Here is a 22660-nt window from a genome sequence, read left to right as displayed (position 1 = left end):
ACGTCAAAAGCATTGAAGATAAAAACTACCAAAATTGCATCAAATTAAGATTTATCGACTCGTACAAATTTCTTAGCGCGAGTCTCGAAAAATTAGCATCCTTCCTCGATAAGGATAAGTTAAAAATTATACGTTCAAAATTTTCCGCGTTATCCGACCAAGATTTCGAATTATTGACGCGAAAAGGTGTCTTTCCGTACGAGTACATTGACTGCGTCGAAAAGTTGGAGGATGCGTGTTTACCATCGCGCGACTCGTTTTACAGTTCATTGACAGGCGACACCGTATCCGAGAGCGATTACGCGCACGGCGTCAACGTCTGGCAGCGGTTCTCCATTCGAACGCTCGGCGACTACAGCGATCTGTATCTAAAGATCGATGTCTTGCTGTTGGCCGATATCTTTGAAAATTTTCGCGATAGCTGCGTCGCGAGTTATGGACTCGATCCGGCGTATTATTACACTCTACCGGGATTTACGTGGGACGTTATGTTGAAGCATACGGGTATCAATTTCGAACTGCTCACGGACATTGACATGGTCATGTTCATCGAACGCGGTATACGCGGTGGTCTGAGTCAAAGTTCCGGCAGATACGCGCAGGCCAATAACAGGTACATGCAATCTTACGATACATCGAAACCATCGTCATACCTGATGTATTTCGACGTAAACAACTTGTACGGCTGGGCAATGTGTCAACCATTGCCTTATGCAGACTTTCGATGGGTCGAAGACGTCTCGAATTTCGAGTTTAGCGCGATCGCTTTGGATTCGCCCACGGGTTACATTCTCGAAGTCGATCTAGAGTATCCGCAGAATAAACACGACGCGCACGCTGATCTACCGTTCTGTCCGACGCGCGATAAACCACCCGGCAAACGGCAGGACAAACTTCTCGCCACGCTGTACGATAAGAAGCGTTATGTCACACACTACCGCAACCTACAGCAATGCACGCGCCACGGTCTTCGCGTCACAAAAATTCATCGCGTATTGCAATTCGCTCAATTTCCATGGCTTTGCAATTACATCGAATTCAATACAAAATTTAGAACACTGGCCAAAAACGATTTCGAGAAAAATCTGTATAAATTGATGAACAACGCGGTTTTCGGGAAAACGATGGAGAACGTTCGAAATCACGTCGATGTAAAATTAGTGACAAATTGGAACGGTAGATACGGCGCGGAGGCACTGATCTCGAAACCAAATTTTCACAGCAAGAGCGTTTTTTCAGAAAATCTGATAGCCGTCGAACTGCGAAAACTTGAGGTTAAATTTGACAAATCTATTTACGTCGGCATGTGCATTCTCGACATATCGAAAGTCTGTTTGTACGAATTTCATCACGAGTACATGTCTCCCCAGTATCGCGACAAGTGTAGAATTATGTATACCGATACGGACAGTCTGATATACTACATCGAGTGCGAGGATGTGTACGAGAACGTGAAACGCGATATCGCTAGATTCGACACGAGCGACTACGCGATCGACAACGCGTACGGTATAACGCTCGAGAACAAAAAAGTGCCGGGCTTGATGAAGGACGAGAATAACGGTGCGATCATGACCGAATTCGTCGGACTCAGGGCGAAAATGTATGCCTTGCGAGTGGATGGTAAGAAAGACTGTAAAAAAGCGAAAGGTGTCAAGAGCAACGTCGGTCGTAGCCAGGTCGATAACGTTCGACGATTACACGAGATGTCTGCGAGACGAAATTGAAATGAAGCGACAGGCTTCATATGCAGGCTTGCATAAGGTCCGAAAAACACGAGGTGTACACCGTATCCGAAACAAAAATCGCTTTGAGTCCGTACGACGACAAGCGATACATTATACCTAATTCGACCGATACGTTACCGTGGGGACATTATCGAATACCTGTGTAACGTATGTATTGTATAACGTATGTATTGTATAACGTATGAGCTGGTGGATCGTCTGCGATTGCTCGACGCTTCGCGTCAAGCTGGCAACAATGCCCACGACAACGAGATCATGTCGATCATCGAGGAACTTCGCGAAGCCGGGCTTATTATAAATTAAACCATGCGACGGCGATCCGTTCAATCAGCGTCGAAATGCCCATCAACAAATTTGGATTGTTCGAGCACAGCGGAGACGCGACGTACGCCATTTCGTACCATCGGTGGAGCAAATTAATGAGAAATTTCGTGCGCAATAACGCTCTGTGTCGCGCCGCCACGGACTTTGACGCAAAGTCGCGCAAGATTCGTCGCGTAGCGCAACCTGAGACTGACGGTGACGCGGTTAACAAACTGTACGTTGATCAATTCTTTAAAATATTGAACAATCAACGAAAAGAATCAGACGAGAAGCTGATTGCGTTCGAGAAAGATCTGCAAGCGTTACGGACTGCGATAAACAAGTTTCGCCATTCGACTACCGTTGAATCGGACGCGACAACGAACAAGAATGGACAAACGGTTCAGCAGAAACGACTATCGAAAGGCGTCGAGTGAAGAGAAGCAACGGTTCATCAACGACGGCGAGGAACGGCAACGAACGACTCGAGAACGGTTGTCGGACGGCTGTCTAGCGGTTCGAGAACGCTTGTCGGACGGTTGTCGAACGGTTCAAAAACAGCTTAAAAACGATTAAGAGCGATTTAGAAACAGCTGCGAACTACGCGGAGATAGGAAAGGCTACAAACGGCTAGAGAACGTCGACGACGACGACGATGAGTGGTAAGAAGCAGTTAACTGACGACGACGACGACGAGCGACAACGAACGATTCACGAATGGTTCAGAAGCGGTTACGAATGGTTCAGAAGCAGTTACGAACTGTTCAGAAGCGGGTACAAACTGTTTGGAAACTGCTACGAACGATGCACTAGAAGCAGAAACGGCGACAACGAAACATGAGACCGTTAAAATCGACCGATGCGGATAAAAATATCGAAAAGCGACGACTCGTCGAGGAACTGCACGCTCCGGCGAGAAGAAATTTTCCCCGCAGACACGTCATAGTGCGAGGGTACGACGACCTGTGGCAGGCTGACATCGTCGAGATGCGTCCGTACTCGCGTTTCAACGGAGGCTACCACTACATACTCACCGTCATCGATGTGTTGAGCAAGTACGCGTGGGCCGTGCCGCTCAAGGGTAAAGGCGGCAGCGAGACAGCCGACGCTATCGCTGAGATAATTCGACGCAGCGGGGAGGTGCCCTAGTAATCTACAAACCGACATGGGGAAGGAATTTTACAACACCGACGTGCAACGTCTCGTGAGAAAACACGACATCAATCATTATTCCACGTATTCGGTGTTGAAGGCGTCGGTCGTCGAGCGATTCAATCGTACGTTAAAGAACAACATGTGGAAGATGTTTACGCTCAACGGAAATTACAAGTGGGTCGACGCGTTGCCGCGACTCGTGTCGGATTACAACGCGCGCAAGCATCGAACTATCGGCATGCGACCCGTCGACGTTACCCTCGCGAAAGCCGAAAGACTCTTGGCTACGGTGTACAGCGCGATAAAGATCGCGGGTCCGGCAAAATTCAAAGTGGGTGACTCGGTGCGCGTTAGCAAATACAAAACAATTTTCGAGAAGGGCTACACACCGAATTGGACCACCGAGGTGTTTAAGATCGTTAAAGTGCAGCGTACCAATCCCGTAACCTATCTACTCGAGGACTATCGTGGAAAATCCGTCTCTGGAGGGTTCTACGAGCACGAGTTGCATCGCGCGACTTATCCAGACGTGTATCTCGTGGAGAAAGTACTGCGCAGGAGGGGCGACGAGGTTTACGTTAAATGGCTGGGATTCGATGGATCGCACAACTCTTGGATACACAAGAACAATGTTATTTAATTCGTGCAAACTGTATTTTATTCTTAATATAAAAAATGATACATGTAAAATGTTTGAAAAATATGAAATACATATAAAATACGTAAAAAAAATATGAAATACACATGTGTAATATCTTTATTATAATATTCTTTCCATCACTGTAATATAATACTCACAATACGTTACGTTATACTACGTTCACACACATTCGTACATTCATACTACTACTACTACATTATATATTACGTTACATACATATACTATTCATACGTTATACTATACATACGTTATACAATACATATGTTATACAATACATACGTTATACAATACATACGTTACACAGGTATTCGATAATGTCCCCACGGTAACGTATCGGTCGAATTAGGTATAATGTATCGCTTGTCGTCGTACGGACTCAAAGCGATTTTTGTTTCGGATACGGTGTACACCTCGTGTTTTTCGGACCTTATGCAAGCCTGCTGTCGCTTCATTTCAATTTCGTCTTGCAGACATCTCGTGTAATCGTCGAACGTTATCGACCTGGCTACGACCGACGTTGCTCTTGACACCTTTCGCTTTTTTACAGTCTTTCTTACCATCCACTCGCAAGGCATACATTTTCGCCCTGAGTCCGACGAATTCGGTCATGATCGCACCGTTATTCTCGTCCTTCATCAAGCCCGGCACTTTTTTGTTCTCGAGCGTTATACCGTACGCGTTGTCGATCGCGTAGTCGCTCGTGTCGAATCTAGCGATATCGCGTTTCACGTTCTCGTACACATCCTCGCACTGTATGATGTAGTATATCAGACTGTCCGTATCGGTATACATAATTCTACACTTGTCGCGATACTGGGGAGACATGTACTCGTGATGAAATTCGTACAAACAGACTTTCGATATGTCGAGAATGCACATGCCGACGTAAATAGATTTGTCAAATTTAACCTCAAGTTTTCGCAGTTCGACGGCTATCAGATTTTCTGAAAAAACGCTCTTGCTGTGAAAATTTGGTTTCGAGATCAGTGCCTTCGCGCCGTATCTACCGTTCCAATTTGTCACTAATTTTACATCGACGTGATTTCGAACGTTCTCCATCGTTTTCCCGAAAACCGCGTTGTTCATCAATTTATACAGATTTTTCTCGAAATCGTTTTTGGCCAGTGTTCTAAATTTTGTATTGAATTCGATGTAATTGCAAAGCCATGGAGATTGAGCGAATTGCAATACGCGATGAATTTTTGTGACGCGAAGACCGTGGCGCGTGCATTGCTGTAGGTTGCGGTAGTGTGTGACATAACGCTTCTTATCGTACAGCGTGGCGAGAAGTTTGTCCTGCCGTTTACCGGGTGGTTTATCGCGCGTCGGACAGAACGGTAGGTCAGCGTGCGCATCGTGTTTATTCTGCGGATACTCTAGATCGACTTCGAGAATGTAATTCGTGGGCGAATCCAAAGCGATCGCGCTAAACTCGAAATTCGAGACGTCTTCGACCCATCGAAGGTCTGCATAAGGCAATGGTTGACACATTGCCCAGCCGTACATATTGTTTACGTCGAAATACATCAGGTACGACGATGGTTTCGATGTATCGTAAGATTGCATGTACTTGTTATTGGCCAGCGCGTATCTGTGTTTGAACATTGACTCAACCCGCCGCGAATACCGCGTTCGATGAACATGACCATGTCAATGTCCGTGAACAGTTCGAAATTGATACCCGTATGCTTCAACATAACGTCCCACGTAAATCCCGGTAGAGTGTAATAATACGCCGGATCGAGTCCATAACTCGCGACGCAGCTATCGCAAACATTTTCAAAGATATCGGCCAACAGCAAGACATCGATCTTTTGATACAGATCGCTGTAGTCACCGAGCGTTTGAATGGAGAACCGCTGCCAGACGTTGACGGCGTGCGCGTAATCGCTCTCGGATACGGTGTCGCCTGTCAATGAACTGTAAAACGAGTCGCGCGATGGTAAACACGCATTCTCCAATTTTCCGACGCAGTCAATGTACTCGTACGGAAAGACACCTTTTCGCGTCAATAATTCGAAATCTTGGTCGGATAACGCGGAAAATTTTGAACGTATAATTTTTAACTTATCCTTATCGAGGAAGGATGCTAATTTTTCGAGACTCGTGCTTAAAAATTTGTACGAGTCGATGAATCTTAATTTGATGCAATTTTGGTAGTTTTTATCCTCAGTGCTTTTGACGTTTTTCGTAAATGATATGTATTTTTCCTTCGTGATTGGAAGTAATTCTACGCGTCTTTCGTACGCGGTGGCAATTTCTTTTATAATAAAATGAGAATCATAACCCGATAAATTATGAAATACTATGGGAATGAAGTGAGAATTTTTATAATTTAAGTTACAATTAGAATGCGCGGGACCTCGATAATTGCCGGTCAAGTGACAGTGATCGCGTACACGCACGTCGTCTGGCTCGAACGGTTTTTCGCACACGTGACAGTGCGTTGCGCTGTTAAACTTTTTCCACTCGTCTCGCGTGAAATCCGCCATAGGTATATTATCGGACAAGATGTTCTTTACGTCGTGTGCTAAACGTTAGTTCCTCGGCGAACCACACGACGCAATCCTTATCGCGACGAAATCGATACGCGAATAACGAGTCGTCGTACGAGCACCGCACGTAGTATCATATGCTAAATACCTGATAATGTTGAGACCTGAACGTGGACGTTGTCGGATCCGCATCCGTCTTCTCGAGGGTACATTCCAGGTCGGCGTATACGACATATGAAAGTCGTTCCTTCCTGCTGTGATTTTTGAAACTCAGCCACTTGTCGTCCTCGCTCGGTAGTCGGATGGCACAGAGTTGTTCATTTCTCGGCAGTCTACACCGTGGGCTTCCAATTTCTCGCTTGAATGAAAATAATTTTGTAAATCATTAAATAAAAAATAAACCATTTTATAATTTTATTAAAAGGAGTATAAGTACTCACCGATCGCAAAAGTATTTCCGACCATTGTAACTGCTTAATTGCGAGCTCACGAGGCGGGATAGATTTTTTATCCACGCGAAATGTCCCACGTCGTCCCGCGGGTCCTATACGTACAGCAGATTTACGTGCTTTTTTTCTTCCGGTCGATGAGCCGTATCGGGAGAACGGTTGGCGTCTTCTCTCCCTCGATGGTATACACATTGATGGATATATTGTTGTGATTTTCAAAATTTTTTGTTTCAAATCTGTTCAAAGTCATTGGAAACTCAATGTCTTGTAAATTTATATATTTTTGTAATCAGGGTACGATTACCGATTTTCTTTTCAATTCGTTCTTTTCAATTATTCGTTCCATGTTGCGCACGTTATATAATGTCCAACTCGCGATAATGTTTTTTTATCACTTCATGCAAATCGGGCACATGTTGCATGGATATATTTGGAACAATGGAGTATTACGACAATCTGTGCAAAATTGAACGGTCATTACGTTGTACGGCTCGGTTACATGCTCTCGACGTTCACATATGTGCTCACCAGTGTCTGGTGAAGCGATCATACACGAATAACACAAGTTATCTGAGCCGTATTCAAAATAAAAATAAATAGCGCAACACTTCGTACGTCCATCCAGCGATAAAAATTCGGGACGCGACACTATTTTTTTCATAACTTCTCTACGGTTATTGTCTTCATCGCTGTTATAGGTGCTGTCCGGCGACAACGGACGATCCTCGTCGGATGAATCTACATCCATTGTTGCCTCGAAGTTATTGTTCACTGTTTTTGAAAAAAATGTTTTTTTATACCGCTCACTTGACACAAGAACTTCAGCCCCAAGCAACAACTTTTAAGAACCGCGATAATGTTTTTTTTTATCGTGTGCAAATCGGGCACATATCACGCGGAAATATCATAAACAATAATTCACGACATCTTGAACAATACCGGCTTTGCGTCGTTCCGCGTTTCTCAACGAAGTGTTTTAGGCGAGCGTACATGCCGAAATCAAGGTCCCATATTAGAGCAACCATACACGGAGCACATAGTGCAAGTGCACCACCCGTTGAATAATAAAAATATATTACGCCATGTCTTACAAGTAAATTTAGCACTATTCTATCGATGACTTCTTCATGATTATTGTCTTCATCACTGAAGTAGTCACTGTCGTCCGTTAACTCGCGATCCATATCGGAATTATTGTCATCTCGCTATATTTTTTTTCAATCGATGTACCGACGCGTAGACTTTCAAATCACAGACTGTGATTTTGACTCGCTTCATTCTTTCTTATATATATTTTTTATTGCCTTTTCCTCTCGTTCCAACTAGAGCATCGCGTATCGTTTCTTCTGTTTTAGTGCGTGGTGTGCATACTACACAGAAACAATATCACCCATAGAAATTAAGTCGCATTGCTGTTTAGTGTTTATAAAATCTAGCAGCCTGTAATCGGCGCTCGTCTTTGTGACCCGCGACGGTTAAGTCATAAAATTTTTGGTCGAGTACCTACGTCGTGCGACCATCGATGCTCGGCCATCCGCAGTGCGAGATGATATCTGTTTATAAATTCTGTCATCGACGTTCGTCGATACTCATAGAAATTGAGTCGCGTTGCCACGCTTATGCCGTCTAGTGTTTATAAAATCTAGCTGCATGTCATCGGCGCTCGCCTTTGTAACGCGCGACGCCATAACCGAATGGCGCCGCGAAACACCGATAAGCGGCTCTTCCTACGAAGAAAAGTGAAAAGGACCGCGGTGTCACGCTAGTCGCAGGTCATAAATTATAGCCGCTTGCCATAGGCGCTCGCTCGCATTTGAAGTGTGAAATGACATCTGTTTATAAATACTGTCGGCCGAACATCGACGCGAGGCGGCATTTGTTTGTCAAACATGTCCCGACGCGCTCGCCTGATCCCCCCTCCCTAGGACCTCCTCTATCTCGAAGCCCTCCCCCTCCCCCCCACTATATGGTGGGAACGCAGATCACCCCCCCGGCAGACCCCTCGGCCGCGAGTCTTTCCCCCCCCGCCCCTCACCCCCCTGAGATCCCCGCCTAGAACTCTTATTTACATCACTACTGGTTGACGGGGTGTGGCGTGAAATCAACTCGTTCAGAGAACCACCAAGGGATGGCGTTACGCGTGTCTAAATCGATCCGCGATCGCGACGGAAAATCCTGAACAGTCCATATATTTGGAAGTGCAACTATGTATGAAGTTTTCAACATTACTTTAGAAACAGAATCTACAGAAATGTTTACGTTTATTAAACAATATGTAGAGGAAGGACCGACCAAGAGAATTTATAAAAAAAAGAGCTGTTAAAAACTGTTAAAAAAGGTAGAATTTTTTATTCGAAATGGAGCAACTCCTGAAATAATAACTATTGTTGCTCTTTCCAATATAAATAATTTATTTGAGCAGGTATTTAAAGAAAATCCGAGTTACAAAATTACAAATACATGTAACAAATGTCAAAATAGTAAATCTCGGTCGGAAATTATTTTACCCATTCAAACAAAAATAATAGATGAATATGGGTATAAAAAATTAGACGAAGCCATTACAGAGTATGTGACAGAAATGTCTATTAAAACTTGTAAAACGTGCAACAAGAGCATTCAAATGGAGATAGAATACGGATCACATGTGTTAATTGAACATAGTATCAGACAGCAAATATACGACTTAAATAATTTTACCGATCATATTACCCTTAATGACTGTGAATATAAATTAACAGGCATAATTAATTATTATGGCGCTACGTCAATCAATTCAGTAGGACATTACACAGCATTCATTAAATGTAATGAAAACAGGACAGAATTGACGACTGGAGCCGTAGGCCAAGTAGAGTTAAAATTAATGCTACACTAAAACCACATTTGATAATATATATTAAAGTCCAGTAAGTAAATCCTGAAAAAAGTTCACCCCAAAAAAAGAGATAAAAAAAGTTATTACTTAAAACAAAAAAATTTTTAAAGTTATAAAACCTTAAAAAAGTTACAAAAGCATTAAGGATGTATGTGTCGTACAGTCCTTGCTAAAAGTTAAACTTTCAATAAAAGAAGACTTTGCATGTATGTCAAACAACTCAAATTTTTTTATGTGTTAGAAGGGATTACCGTTAACAGTTTGAGTATGATTTTTTCTTATTTAAATAATTAGTATTGTTTAAACAATTAAAAAAAATTTTTTATGGCAAAAAATTTTGAAACTTAAAATACAATATATCAATGATGTATGTTTTACACATAAAAAAATTTAAGAAATATCTTAATGGTTTATTTATATTTTATTTATATTTACAGCAAAAATGTCGATTCTCTATAAGAGATAATGTTAATTTTATCAACTTTAAACTTAAATAACTCTTAAATAACTTCAAAATTTTACAGAGTATTTTTAATTTAATTTAGAAACAATTTACTGCACTTTCTGAATATATTTGAAATATCTCCAATACATCTTTAATTACAATAACTTTTAAACCAGTAAGAGAATTGTGCTGAAATTTTACACAGATACTTAGACGTAATAATAGAACAATCTATGAAATTTTTTGATTTTTGGTAATGCTTTTTGAGATGTCATACATACATCCTTAAATAAAAAATTACAAAAATACACAGCAAAAAAGAAAAAACGAAAAAAAAATTACAAAAGTATCCAGCGAAAAAAAAATTACAAAAATATCCAGTAAAAAAGAAAAAAAGAGAAAAGACATGAGACCAAATAATTCTCAACATCCAAGACTAAAGTGCTTTTTAGGCTCTTGTTCTGGTCTTAAAAATTTTGTTCTGAGTTGTTCTAGTAGAGGGTATAATAGTTTTAAAACGGGAAGCCTGGAACAAGATTTTCAACCAAGAAAATCGAAAAATAATATTTCCGATGAAGAGTAAAGTACCCTTTAAATTCTGGTTTTAAAATTTTTGTTCTGAGTTGTTCAACGCGGTTAGAAATATGTTCTAGATCGACAGTTTTGTAAGTCATTTTGTTTACGAATAAATGGCCAAAAACTGTTATTTAAAAAATTTTTCTTTTTTCAATATCTTTTAAAGAAGTTTTTAACCAATCGAACTAATACTTTGAAACAATGTTTAGAACAACTCTAGAACAACCTAGAACAACCTTGAAAAATTCGATTTTCGAAAAATGGGGTGCCAGGTCAGAAAATCGTTTTTATTAATTTTTCGCAAACATTTTTATTTTAAAAATTAGATCTGGAACAATTTAGAACAAGTCTAGAACAATCCGGAACAACTTTTAGAATTTTAAAATTTTAAAAATGCTAAATTCACATAGATACTGGATACGGATAAAGTTCCGAAAACGGCTTACCTCCGATTTCGATGAAAGGCTTTATTTTGGATTAAAATAAAAACTCTTAAAAGGAATTTTGGTGACTCTTATGATAAAGCCATTTTTTAAGATAAAATGTACAATCAACTGTACTGTAACCACAACGAACAACTATACAAATCAACAAACATGTTTTCATGTAAATTCAAAAGGCCCTACCCATTTTTCCACTCGTGGAAAGTTGTAAACCCTTGTGGGATCTCGTTTCGCGCGGAAAGTATATGCGTGGAGGTAGTAGGTTCCGCCCCGTTGCAGGGGGGCTCCACTACCAAAAAAAAACTAACCTAACCTAACCCAATTGTTGTGTGGATGGAAAAGTATATGCGTGAATACAATAGATTCACACGAGATCTCATTGTATATACGGTACGGATTTTCAACTTTCCACGTGAACCGAGGTCCACCCCTGCCTGCGGGGTACGATAAAAACATGAAATTATTCAATAAAAACAGTATATATTCAATTTATCACATGCTGTAGAATTATATATGAAAATCTTTCTATATTTTTTATCATTTTATCTTAAAAAAAGGCTTTATCATAAGAGTCGCCAAAATTTCTTTTAAAGGCTTTTATTTAAATTAATGTTTTAAAATTAATGTTTTAACAGAATAGAAAAATATCATTGGTTAAACGCGATACGCTGCTGCCGTTTTATGTACCATATGCATTAAGGACATTTAATTCCGCGTAACAGAAAACGCGGAACGTCCTTGATTGGTTACGCGAAACTCGTTACGCGGAAAATATGGGACCGCACCCTTTTTTTTTTTTTTTTTTTTAAGGTTGGGGGAATCTTCCACTGCTGGGCTCCCGAGCAAGCTCGGTATGTGGCCCAGCAGCCCCCTCAAAAGGGGGAAGACCCCTCCACCCCCGGGGCGGGGTAGAGGGAGTGTGGGATTCAACGGGCCGGATTTGATAAATTCCGGACCCGTTGCCTACCCACTAAACCTAACCAACCATGTTCCTCTCGGCGCTATTTAGGAGGGGCCCTGGGTATGCAAAAGAATCATCCGCGAGCCTCCCCACACCGTGTCCAATTAGACCTAACTAACTCGTGGCGGATGGGGGAACATCGCTCCCATCCGTCACCCCCCCTTCCGGAGTTGCTTGCGCACGGACGCGTGGCAGTCCCCGGCCACGCGCCCGCCCCCGGGCGAGGAAGGGAGGAGTAGCTCCTCCCTCCCTCGCGCCCTCCCGTGGAGAGCAGGGGGAGGAAGAACCGAGACCCCAGGAGTGTTGCCACCCCAGAGGACCCGGCCCCCCACCCCCCGTCGCGTCCCGCGAGGAGCGCCCGTGGCGGAACCCCCTTGAGGGATCCGCCCAAGCCCCTCGCGGGACGCCGCGCCTCCTTTCTGTCCTAAGACCTCCGCAGCGGTGAGCGGGTCGGTCCCCCCTCTTAAGAGGGGAAGATCGCCCGCCCATCACCGCCCCTCCTCATCCTCATCACATCGCCGCCTCCCTCTCTTCACCCTTCTCCTGATGTGCTTGCTCCTGTGCGGCCGTCATTGCACTCCATCAATAGCAGCCGCCTGGGCACCCATGCCCCTCGTACCTCCTTGTCTCCGTCTCCGTCTGATTGGCGGGGGCGGAGGTGGTCCTCCCTCGCCCTCGCTGCTGTCGTGCGGAGGGGGGGGGTCGATCTCTTTCCTCCTAATCCTTTCGCTCGTCTCCTTCTGCCGCATTACGTTGCCGCAGAAGGAGACGAACGCCCTCCATTTTCTGTCTGCCTCGCCCTCCGCGGCTACTGCTCGTAGGACAGCCGGGAGGGAGAGGTCCTCGCCCATCTCCGCCCGGAGGACACGGCGCTCTTCTGCCCACGCTGGACAGCTCTCCAACGTGTGTTGCGCCGTGTCTACATCCTCCGGGCAATGATGGCAGCGTGTGGTGCGCTCTTTCCCGATCCGTCGCAGGTATTGCCCGAAGCACCCATGACCGGACAACACCTGCGACGTGTGGAACGTAGATCCTCTTTTCCTGCGTTCCACCCAATCCTCCAGTATTGGCTGGACGGCCTCGCGCAGCCTGCCACTCGGAAGTCCTGGATCCAGCAAATACTCCTTCCATCTTGCTGTTAAAGATTGCGCGATCTGGAGTCTCAGCAGTCCCCTTGCCCTCTCCGTGACCACCCCCGAGTTGGCCTTGATGGCCTTTGTTCGGTCGTACATCTGTGCGTAACCCTCCGCGACCAGATGCAGCGGGGGGGTCCCGGAAAGGATGCCCGCCGCCACGTGGCTGACAGTCCTATATGCCCTTGCGGCTTTCAGGAGAATTCTCCTCTGGGCCGCCGCCATTTTCTTCCTGAGGCGGGTGGTATTCCCCACCTTGCGCCACCGTATCGGTGCTGCATAAAGCAGTACGGACTGGACCGCCGCCACGTATAGACGTCGCACGTGCCCGCTAGCCCCACCGATGTTAGGCAGGATTCGGGCCAGGGCATTAGCCGCCCCGACCGCCTTTTCCGTGACTCGGGCAACGTGCTCACCGAAACTCCTCTGACCGTCCAACCACACTCCCAGATATTTCTGGTGGGGGGAGGTCGGGACGTCGACTCCCTCGACGCGGAGGCTAAGTCCCTCCGGAGGAGGTATATAGCCCCGCTTTTTATCGTAGAACCTTGTTACCTCCGTCTTCTGCGGGGCCACCTCCAGGCCCAGCCTTCTTATCATGCGCACCACACATGCGGCTGCCACCTCAGCCAGTCTGGTAAGTTCCTCCCACTCCTCCCCGCTGACTCCCAGGTATACGTCATCGGCGTATCCCGAGAGCCAGCACCTCAAGGGGAGGGGCGTTCTGAGGACCAGGTCGTATCCTATTATCCAGAGCAGGGGCCCCAGGACTGATCCCTGGGGCACCCCGCACCCCATTAACCTGGTCCTCCGAATTCCGTCTCGGTCCACGTAGACCATTCCTCTCCCCCGAAAGTAGTCGAGGACCATCCGTATCAGATATGCGGGGACCCCGAACCTCAACAAGGCCTCTCCCAATACCGGCCAGGGGAGGGAGTTAAAAGCGTTCTTCACGTCGAAGGAAACGCCCATCACTACTTTCCCCCCCTCGATCTCGGCCTCCGTGCGGGTTAAGACGCGTTTAATCGCGTCGACCGTCGATCTGCCCGCACGAAAGCCAAACTGGTCCTCAGACAATCCTCCTTTTCTTCTCCGGGAGAGATGCTGGACGAGGCGCTCCGCGATGATTTGCTCGAAAACCTTCCCTGCCTCGTCCAGCAGGCACACGGGCCGATACCCAGACGGGGAATCCTCTGGTTTCCCCACCTTGGGTAGGAGAACTAAGCTGGCTCTCTTCCACCTTGTGGGGAACCGGCCTGCCTTCAGGCATGCGGTGTACAATCTCCGCATCCGGCCTGCCAGTCCCCCCGCGGCCAAGGTCCACATGCGGCCCGGTATTCCATCAGGGCCCGGAGCTTTACCTCTCTTGACCCTGCGGAGCGCCCTCGCGAGCTCCTCCCCCGTGACCTCCAGCACATCGTTCCATTCCCATCGTAGTATTCCTGGGAACCGCACCTCTCCTCCGTCCCCGATTGGGAACAGTGTGCTCACCACTCGATCGACGAACTGGGGGTCCAAACTTTCCGTGAGTGGGGGCGCCCATGGCCTCAGTTTATTCTTGACCAATTTATATGGGCGTCCCCATGGATCCTCTTCTACGCTCGCAACGAGCTCCTTCCAGGCCGCATCCTTGGCCGCAAAGATGGCTCGGGCGAGGTCCTGGCGGGCAGCACGCCAAGCCTCCCCCGCCTCCTCTACACTCACGCCGCGTCTACCGGCGCGTGCCCGCCGGTATGTCCTCCCGTGACGGATGGAGGAGCGTCGCAGGCTCGCGATTTCCTCCGTCCACCAGTAGGCGGCGCGCCTGGGGGGGAGTCTTCGGACGCGGGGCATAGCCACGTCGCAGATCCGCGACATGTTTGTGACCAGACTGTCGGTCTCCGCGTCCACCTCCCCTATCTCTCCGGCGTCGACGCCCTCCTCACCCCATGTTTGTACCAGGATTGCGGCCTCCATCAAATCCTGGTCCAGCTTTTTGAGGGCCCATCTCCGCGTGGCTCTCTCCCTCGTACGGCGGCGGGCAAGCAGCTCCGGAGGGGCGGCTCGGACCGTCATCTCTATGTGCAGATGATCGGAGAGACTCTCCCGGTCCGTGGCCACCCTCCACCCACTTATCTCACGAGCCGCCAGGGGGTTCGCCCACGACAAATCGATTATCGAGGTCCCCCGACGGCTCTCGTATGTGCTCTCCCGGCCCGTATTTAACAAACACAGGCCAAGACCCGCCGCCCACGCCTCAACTGCGCTGCCCCTCCAGTTGGTGGCCAAGGAACCCCACAACGCGGACTTCGCGTTGAAGTCCCCAGCCACCAGGACCCGGCCAGGAAGCTGACGTCGGACGCACGCATCCAGCTCATACAGCGCGCGTCCGAATCTGGTCCGATCCCATCTCGGGGGGGCATACACGCTCACCACGGAGATGAGCCCCCATTGCACCGCTACGAATCCCACTCCAGCTTCTAACTATCTGCACGGAGGGGATTCCTTCAGGTTTCTCCACGTAATCGCGGTCAAACCCCCTTTATCTTGGGCCCAACATGGATGGGCTGTTGGGACCCTGTAAGGCTCCGCGATCACGCCAAGGCCACACCCGCTTTCCGCCATTGTGTGGATAAAAAGATCCTGTGCGGCGCGGGTGTGGTTCAAGTTGGCTTGTATTACTTTAAGGGGCATGACTTTAGGGGGACTACATATAGCCCGCCTCAGGCTCCTCTTGCCCTGCCTCCGTATCTATTACGTGGGCATCCTCCTCTGTTACGTCCATTCTTTCTGGACTCACTGTGGGCCCCATCTTTCCCACCTTGTCCTCCTTCGCCTTTTCCTTGGCGGCGATGGGTTTCCCCATCTTTTCCTGCCCCTTGGGGACCGTCACCTTTAGTACGTTCCCCTTACTTTCGTAGCCGGTAGCCCATTCAATCGAGGCTACTTTCGGCTTCGCTTCTTTCTTCTTCCCTCCTTCTTTAGCACCAGCTTCCTGTGTTTTGGGAGCCGGTTGTCCTCCCCTTTCCTTTGGGGGCGCGTTTTTCCGTCCTCCCCCGGGACAGGCTTTGCCACCCACCTTATGGTCGGCCGGCCTGCCCTTACTTGCGCACACTGGGCAGTGCACTGGTGCCCCGCACCCGCGCGCCACGTGCCCTTGTCCTCCGCACCGGTAGCAAGCGCTGGTACGGTCCGCCTCGTTGCGACACACAGCCCTTGTGTGGCCCAACTCCAGGCATCGATAGCACTGGAGCGGACGCTTCGTGAGCACTTCTACCTTGGCTCGTGTCCACCCCAGCGCTACCCTGCCCTCCTTTGCTAATACGTTAGCCGCTTTCACCAGGCACTTTACAACCGTCGTGCCCATACCTCTTGGGCCCAGGTTTATCGGCCCCACAGTGATACCGCACGGATGGGTCCCGGTGGTCTCCGCCAACGTCCGTACCATCTCTTCTGCTGTCACTGATTCGTCGAAACCCGACAGCCGGACATCCGCCGTTATCATCGGGCGGGCCACCCTAACCCCCTCTTTTCCGATGAGCACCTCGTGCGTCCGCCTTTTCGGCGCTCCCTTGTCCCGACAGCTCGATGCACAGAGCACCCGTCGCTGTCCTCTTCGTATTTAAAGGCTTATCGATTCCCAAATCTTTGGGATTGATTGCCTGTCTAACAGTCCTCATGTTCTCCGCATACGTTTCCTTAGGACACGTCAGTGTGATCGCGGAGGTCTTTGGTTCTCTTTTCCTTGGTTGCTTCTGTTGCTGCTGCTTGGTGGGAGCCGGAGCAGCAATTTTCTTCTCCTGTCGCTGCCTTTCCTTTCTTGCAGCAGCTTTCTCCCTTCTCCCAATCACCTGCGACCTATGTCCCCCTCCATCTGACTGGCCCTCTTCTGAGCTGATGAAAATGGGACCACGGCCATGTGGTTTTGTGTCCCAGCTCTTGGTACCTCCTTATTTGTTTCTTCGGTAGGGTTCTTCTTCGCAACCTTTTCGCGTTTCCCTCCTTTCTTGTTCTTCTTTCTTGTCCTCTGAGGGAGAGGTTCCTCCTCGCCCCTATTCTTTCCAGGAGCTTGTGGGAGTCTCTCTTGTACGCTCTTCAAGAGATTCTTTCCCATTGCATTTACCTTCTCATTGACACACTTGACTAACATTTCGGCCAGGCGTGTCTGTATGCCAGCTAAGGTCATTTTTGGTACCTCCTCGTATACTGCTGCCAGCGCTGCTGTCGGGGGCACTTCAGAGTCTAGCGTCATCCGCTTTCCCTGTATCGAGGGGCGAATTGCCGCCGGCATGCCCTCCATCTCTATTTCCCTCCTGATCTCATCCTTCCTTGTTACCGTCGTTTCCTCCTCTCCGACGATTTCCATTTCTTCCATTCCTTGGCGTTGGGTGTCCCTGTCGGGCCCGTTCTCGCCCCTTCCCTTCTCCCTCCTGGAAGGCCCGTTGTTTCGTGCGCGACCGAGGTACCCTCGGGACACGAAGTATGCCGGGACCACCCTGTCCAGGGCGCGGGGCAAGAACCAAGGAGGTAGCGAAAGAGGGTTCAAAAAACGCTCGCCGGGTTATTCTGACAAACACACTTTATTGCACATAGAGTACTTCTCGCATTCACGCACCCGAGCACCCGGAGCATTCGCGGGATGGCGCGACGGAAATCTTGAGTCGCTCCTTCTGTCTGCGTGGCTCGCGAAACGGAAATCTTGTAGAGCGGTAGATGACCGCCCTCGCGTCCGGAGACGCGGAGACCCTCTTGTTCGCGGTCAACGGATATCTTGGCGCGAAGCAGACGAGCGACCGCGGTCACGAGGCGCGAGATGCTCAGGCTTTCTGGTTGTCTCGGGTACGCGATAGTGAGTTCTCGTTTTACACAATCACTATACGCTTGACATTCACGATGATGGTCCGTGTTCACGAACGGCGCGGCTCGACAAAATGGCCGCGAGAGAGGGGTCGATATCGGGATCGAACTCCCTGCGCTGAGTTAGTGAGAAGTGCTCGCTTGCACTTACGCTCGGTTATCACAACCCTGGTTGCAATCACTATACCCGGGCTGACTGCAGGTGACGGTCTCGCTCGCCGTCTGTACGGTCTTTTAGATGAGGATCACGGTACCGCACGCGGTGATCACGTGATCTGTTTGTGCTCGTTGCCCACTCGATTGCGGGCGACAACTCGTCAATCTCGTCTGACGAGAGATATTGCGCGACGACTAATGCCGCTCGCGACGACACTTGTACGCTCGAAACTACCCTCGCACAGGGCGTCTCGCGTTCCCCAATACCGATTCGAGATGTTTCACGCGGCGATCTCACGGATGCGGCTCGCGATGAAACTTGATTACGGACTTCACGCACTGGCGGTCGAGACCACTCCCGATAGGCACAATGTCGCGAACGCCCGGCTCGATGTGTCTCTTTTCGCGGCAGAGAACAGAAGAGAGCGCGGATCGATATCGATTATCCTTCGTCCCGATAGGAGACCCTCGGCGGGGGTATGGGCCTCACGAAGGGCGAATCACATGGATCCGCGATGTAACGCGTTGCGCGGTATACATATTTAGGAATACGCGTGCGCGTTTTGCAATCGCGCTGTTGAAACGGTAAGCGCGATATTCGGGTGATCTCGGATAAAGTCGAGTCAAGCCCGAGGGTTGTTTGTGCTTGCGCCAGGGGCGATTACTTTCGCGACAGCGCCCTGCCACCTGATTTTACCTTAATCCTAAACACCCGTTGTCCTTCTCTTCCGAGGAGGGAAATTGATTGACCTTCTTCCTTTTGGCTCCTCTATTCTCCTTGCCTTCATCTTTTACCTCTGTCTTCCCTTGGACCGCCTCTTGTAGGCGGCTCATTTGCTCCTTTTGTTCTTCGAGCTCCCGTCTCAGCGCTTCGTGTTGGAGCTCGAGTTGCCTCAAGCTCTTAATTTCATTCTCCTGCTCCGCGTTCTTTTGACGGAGCCTATCCAACTCGGCGTCCCTCTCATGCGGTTTCAGTCCACTGTCTTTTCTTTGCAGTAAGTATGATACCGCGACTTTCACTGTTGCTGCCGATCTATTTAGCATCTCCTTATAAGGTCCTTGCAGGTTTTTGGATTTTTGAGCAACTATATTGACGTTGTTGACAGCTTCCAGTATCCTCGATGGGAGTGTCTCCGTCGGTGCGTTGCTCAGCTCCTCTTCCATTTCCTTTTCGATCACCCTTCTGTTATTTGATAGGGAATTCGGTGCCATTCCCGCGCGCAGAGCCCTCAGTATCTCCGCTTCAGCCAGCAGTGTATCCTTGGCCTTGTTCAGGCGTTTAATATACAGCTCGCCTGTCTCCGCCTTTCTACCCCGTCCTTTCTCCTCTTTGTCCATCCCTACTTGTGGGTAGTTTTCTCCCAATATCTCAGCGAGCTTTTCCTGGGTATCACCCAGAACAGCTCTGGTTTTTACGTCTGGGAATTTCTGTCTTTCGGCTTGTGGCGCCTGTTCGATATAAGAGGCGACGAAGGTTACTTCGTCCTCATCGGATCCCGACCCTCTGTCATCCTCTTCCCTCTTCTTCTTCTCCTTCTCCTGGGATGGCGATGACAATTCCTCATCGTCGTCATCCTCCTCTTGGGTAAGCTGACCGTATTTTTCCTTTGACCTTGATCTTGACCTCGGTCTGGACCTGCCCTCCGATTGTGGCCGGATTTCCCGGCCTTCTTTTCCCTTTCTCCTTAGCCTCTCACGGCTAAGTCTCTCCATTTCCCTCATCTGATTGACACTCTTCGGTGCCGCGCCTGAGCCCGGGATGGCAAAGTTGCTCCTCGTTGCGCTCATTGCGCTCGCCTCTGTTATATTATCGAGCCCATCGTTTGTTGACGACGGAGGGAAACTGGGACTGTATTCCCCTTCCGCCGGGTCCTGGGGGTCCGAATCCCTTGAGCCGGTAAACGTTTTATCCTTAGAGAACATTTCCCATAAGTTTTTTGTTGGTTTATTTTCGGGGTGTCCTTCCCCTAGGCTGGTTGGCTTCTCCTGCCTCACGAGCCCAGCCTGCCCGAGCCCTCGGGTATCCCCGGGCTCGCCACACCCGTATCGAGAGCGCCCCCCGAAGGCCCCTAGGGACCCCCAGAGACCGCCCCCGACCCCTGAGGCACCGCCCGCCGATCGACGCCGACGCGAGCACCCCGCCACCCCCGCCCGCGCGCAACGGGGGGTGGCCGGCCGAGAAACCTCGATCCCAGCCCCGGCCGAAGCAAGCTCGATCCCGGTCCCCGCCACGCACGAACGGGAACACCGGAGCACCCACGCCACCGCCGACCCAACGGGCTCCGTACTTGTCACCGGCCCTTACGTCCGGTGACACCCGCCGGTCCCGACCTGGGAATATGTCCCAGCGGCCCGACGGGTCTCCCACCCAGGCAGCCCGACCCCGGCCTCCGAATACGTCGGAGCGGCTTGGGACTGCCCTCCGCACCAGGGTAACCGTGGGATCACATCCCTGGTGTGCAATCCCCTGATGCGGGCCTACCCCCCACCCAACCCAGCACCACGTACTGGGCGGATGAGAGGCGGTTATCTCCTCTCCTAGGAGAGGGGATCTTCGTACTCCCATTGGAAGGGCGATCCAGACCCGCAGCGCAACAGCCCAGGTTGTCCCGGACCGCCGCGCTCCCGCCAAGGCGGGGCGCAGGCCTTTTGACCCCCCGACCAAGGGAGCACGGTCGACTCTACCCCACCCCGAAAGAGGGAAAAGACCCCAGGCCATACACCCTGCCGGAGCACCGGCGTGCAATGGGTGCATGGCCCAACCCCGGGAGTGGGGTGACGTGGGGCGGGAAGAATCCCACCACCCTCCGGGCCGGACGGCCGCCGGACCGGGCCATTGCCCGAGAGATCCGACGACCGCCATCGGCCCAGAGGGAGGCAGGGTATCACCCATCCCACCTCTCTCCCCATGGAACCAGTCTCCCCCTTGAGCCTGCCGGAGCACCGGCGTGCAATGGCCGAGAGGGAGCCCCCCAATCCCCGTGGTTTTTTGTCGAGGTTTTCCTTCCTCTAGGCCGGTGGGAGAAGTGGAAACCTCTCCCTCACGGTCCCGGCCGACCGGGCGTTTGAAGTCGGGGTCGCCTTCCCTTACCGACGCTTTTGAGTCAGGGAATTTCTTCCCTGACAGGGGCGCCGGACCCTCTTGTGCCCCCAAACCCTGACCAGCCAGATCCTGACCAGTCAAGGTCCGGAGGCACGGCATGCTCTTAGACCCTGTACCTCCTCACCAAGACCTCCCTCCAGTTTGACTGAAGGTACTGTCTCAGTGGATCATTGGTACAAGGAGCCTTCTCACCACGTCAAGGTGGCACGCCACGAGAGGGGACCGCACCCTAACGAAAATTCGACCGATAAGCGTACGGCGTTGGCGAGACGGCTTCTTTTTTTGGCACGGTAGTAAGTTCGATTCGCGATACGAAAAAGCGACACGAATTTTGGGAAACGAAAAGTGTAACGAAAACGAAAATTCGACCAATAGGCATACGTCATTAACGAGATGGCTCTTTTTTTTGGCACGGTAGTAAGTTCGATTTTGTGACACGAAAGTCAAAAGTGTAACGAAAATTCGACCAATAGGCGTACGAAATGAAACTTCTTTGGCACGGTAGTAAGTTAATGTGCGACACAAAAAGACGTCACGAAAAAGTGTCACGAAAATTCGACCAACAGGCGTACAAAGTGAAACTTCTTTTGGATTGGTAAGTAAGTTCGATTTTGCGACTCGAAAACGCGTCACGAAAATTCGATCAGGAGTACGGCACTGGCGAGACGGATATAGTGAGAACTGCGGGTAATACCCCGGGAAAAAAGATTATATACAATTATATATAAATATATATGATTATGATTCATATATAATGCAATTATATATGAATTTTGTCTTTATATGATCATATATAATTATATATGATTATATATGATTATATATAATTATATATAATCTACATGGATAAATGCTATTTATATATAATTTATATATAAATTATATGAACTCATATATATAATCATGTCAAATTGTATATGAAACATTTATATATATATTTAAATATATTTAAATTATAAGAAACTTATTTTTTTTTTGCTCGTTTGAAACAAGGCTATAAGGAGAAAGACCATTATATGAGCATTAATAGATGTTACGGAAAATTCATATCTAATTTTTATATGTATTATTGTAACACATATTGTTGTGCCGCGCCTGGGGTTGCAGGGTCGGCACGGAGTTTTTTGGGATCTGCCGGGAGAGAGAAGACACACTTATCCAGATTTTTGTAGAATAGCTTTTAATAAACTTAGTGTTACACAGATATCTTATTACACAGGTGTTCTTAATCCACTGCCCTGACTTGCGGGCGTTTATATAGTCGATTACATTCGGTTGCGCGCGATTTAGCCTTTCGTTCCAGACTGATGTCCGCCGC

General features: G+C 48.7%; 1 protein-coding gene across 4 annotated transcripts in view; it reads left to right on the top strand.

Annotated features, from left to right (window-relative positions):
• LOC143895381 (FAD synthase) overlaps positions 1–22660 on the top strand; it is a 133013-nt gene that overhangs the window by 77565 nt on the left and 32788 nt on the right. The window lies entirely within an intron of this gene.

Source organism: Temnothorax americanus, unplaced genomic scaffold (genome assembly GCF_048541705.1).
Source record: "Temnothorax americanus isolate GAGA-0224 unplaced genomic scaffold, ASM4854170v1 Scaffold156, whole genome shotgun sequence".
In the NCBI taxonomy this organism is placed as follows: Eukaryota; Metazoa; Arthropoda; class Insecta; order Hymenoptera; family Formicidae; genus Temnothorax; species Temnothorax americanus.
Note: the sequence above shows the minus strand (reverse complement) of the source record. Positions and strands in the feature narration are given on the sequence as shown.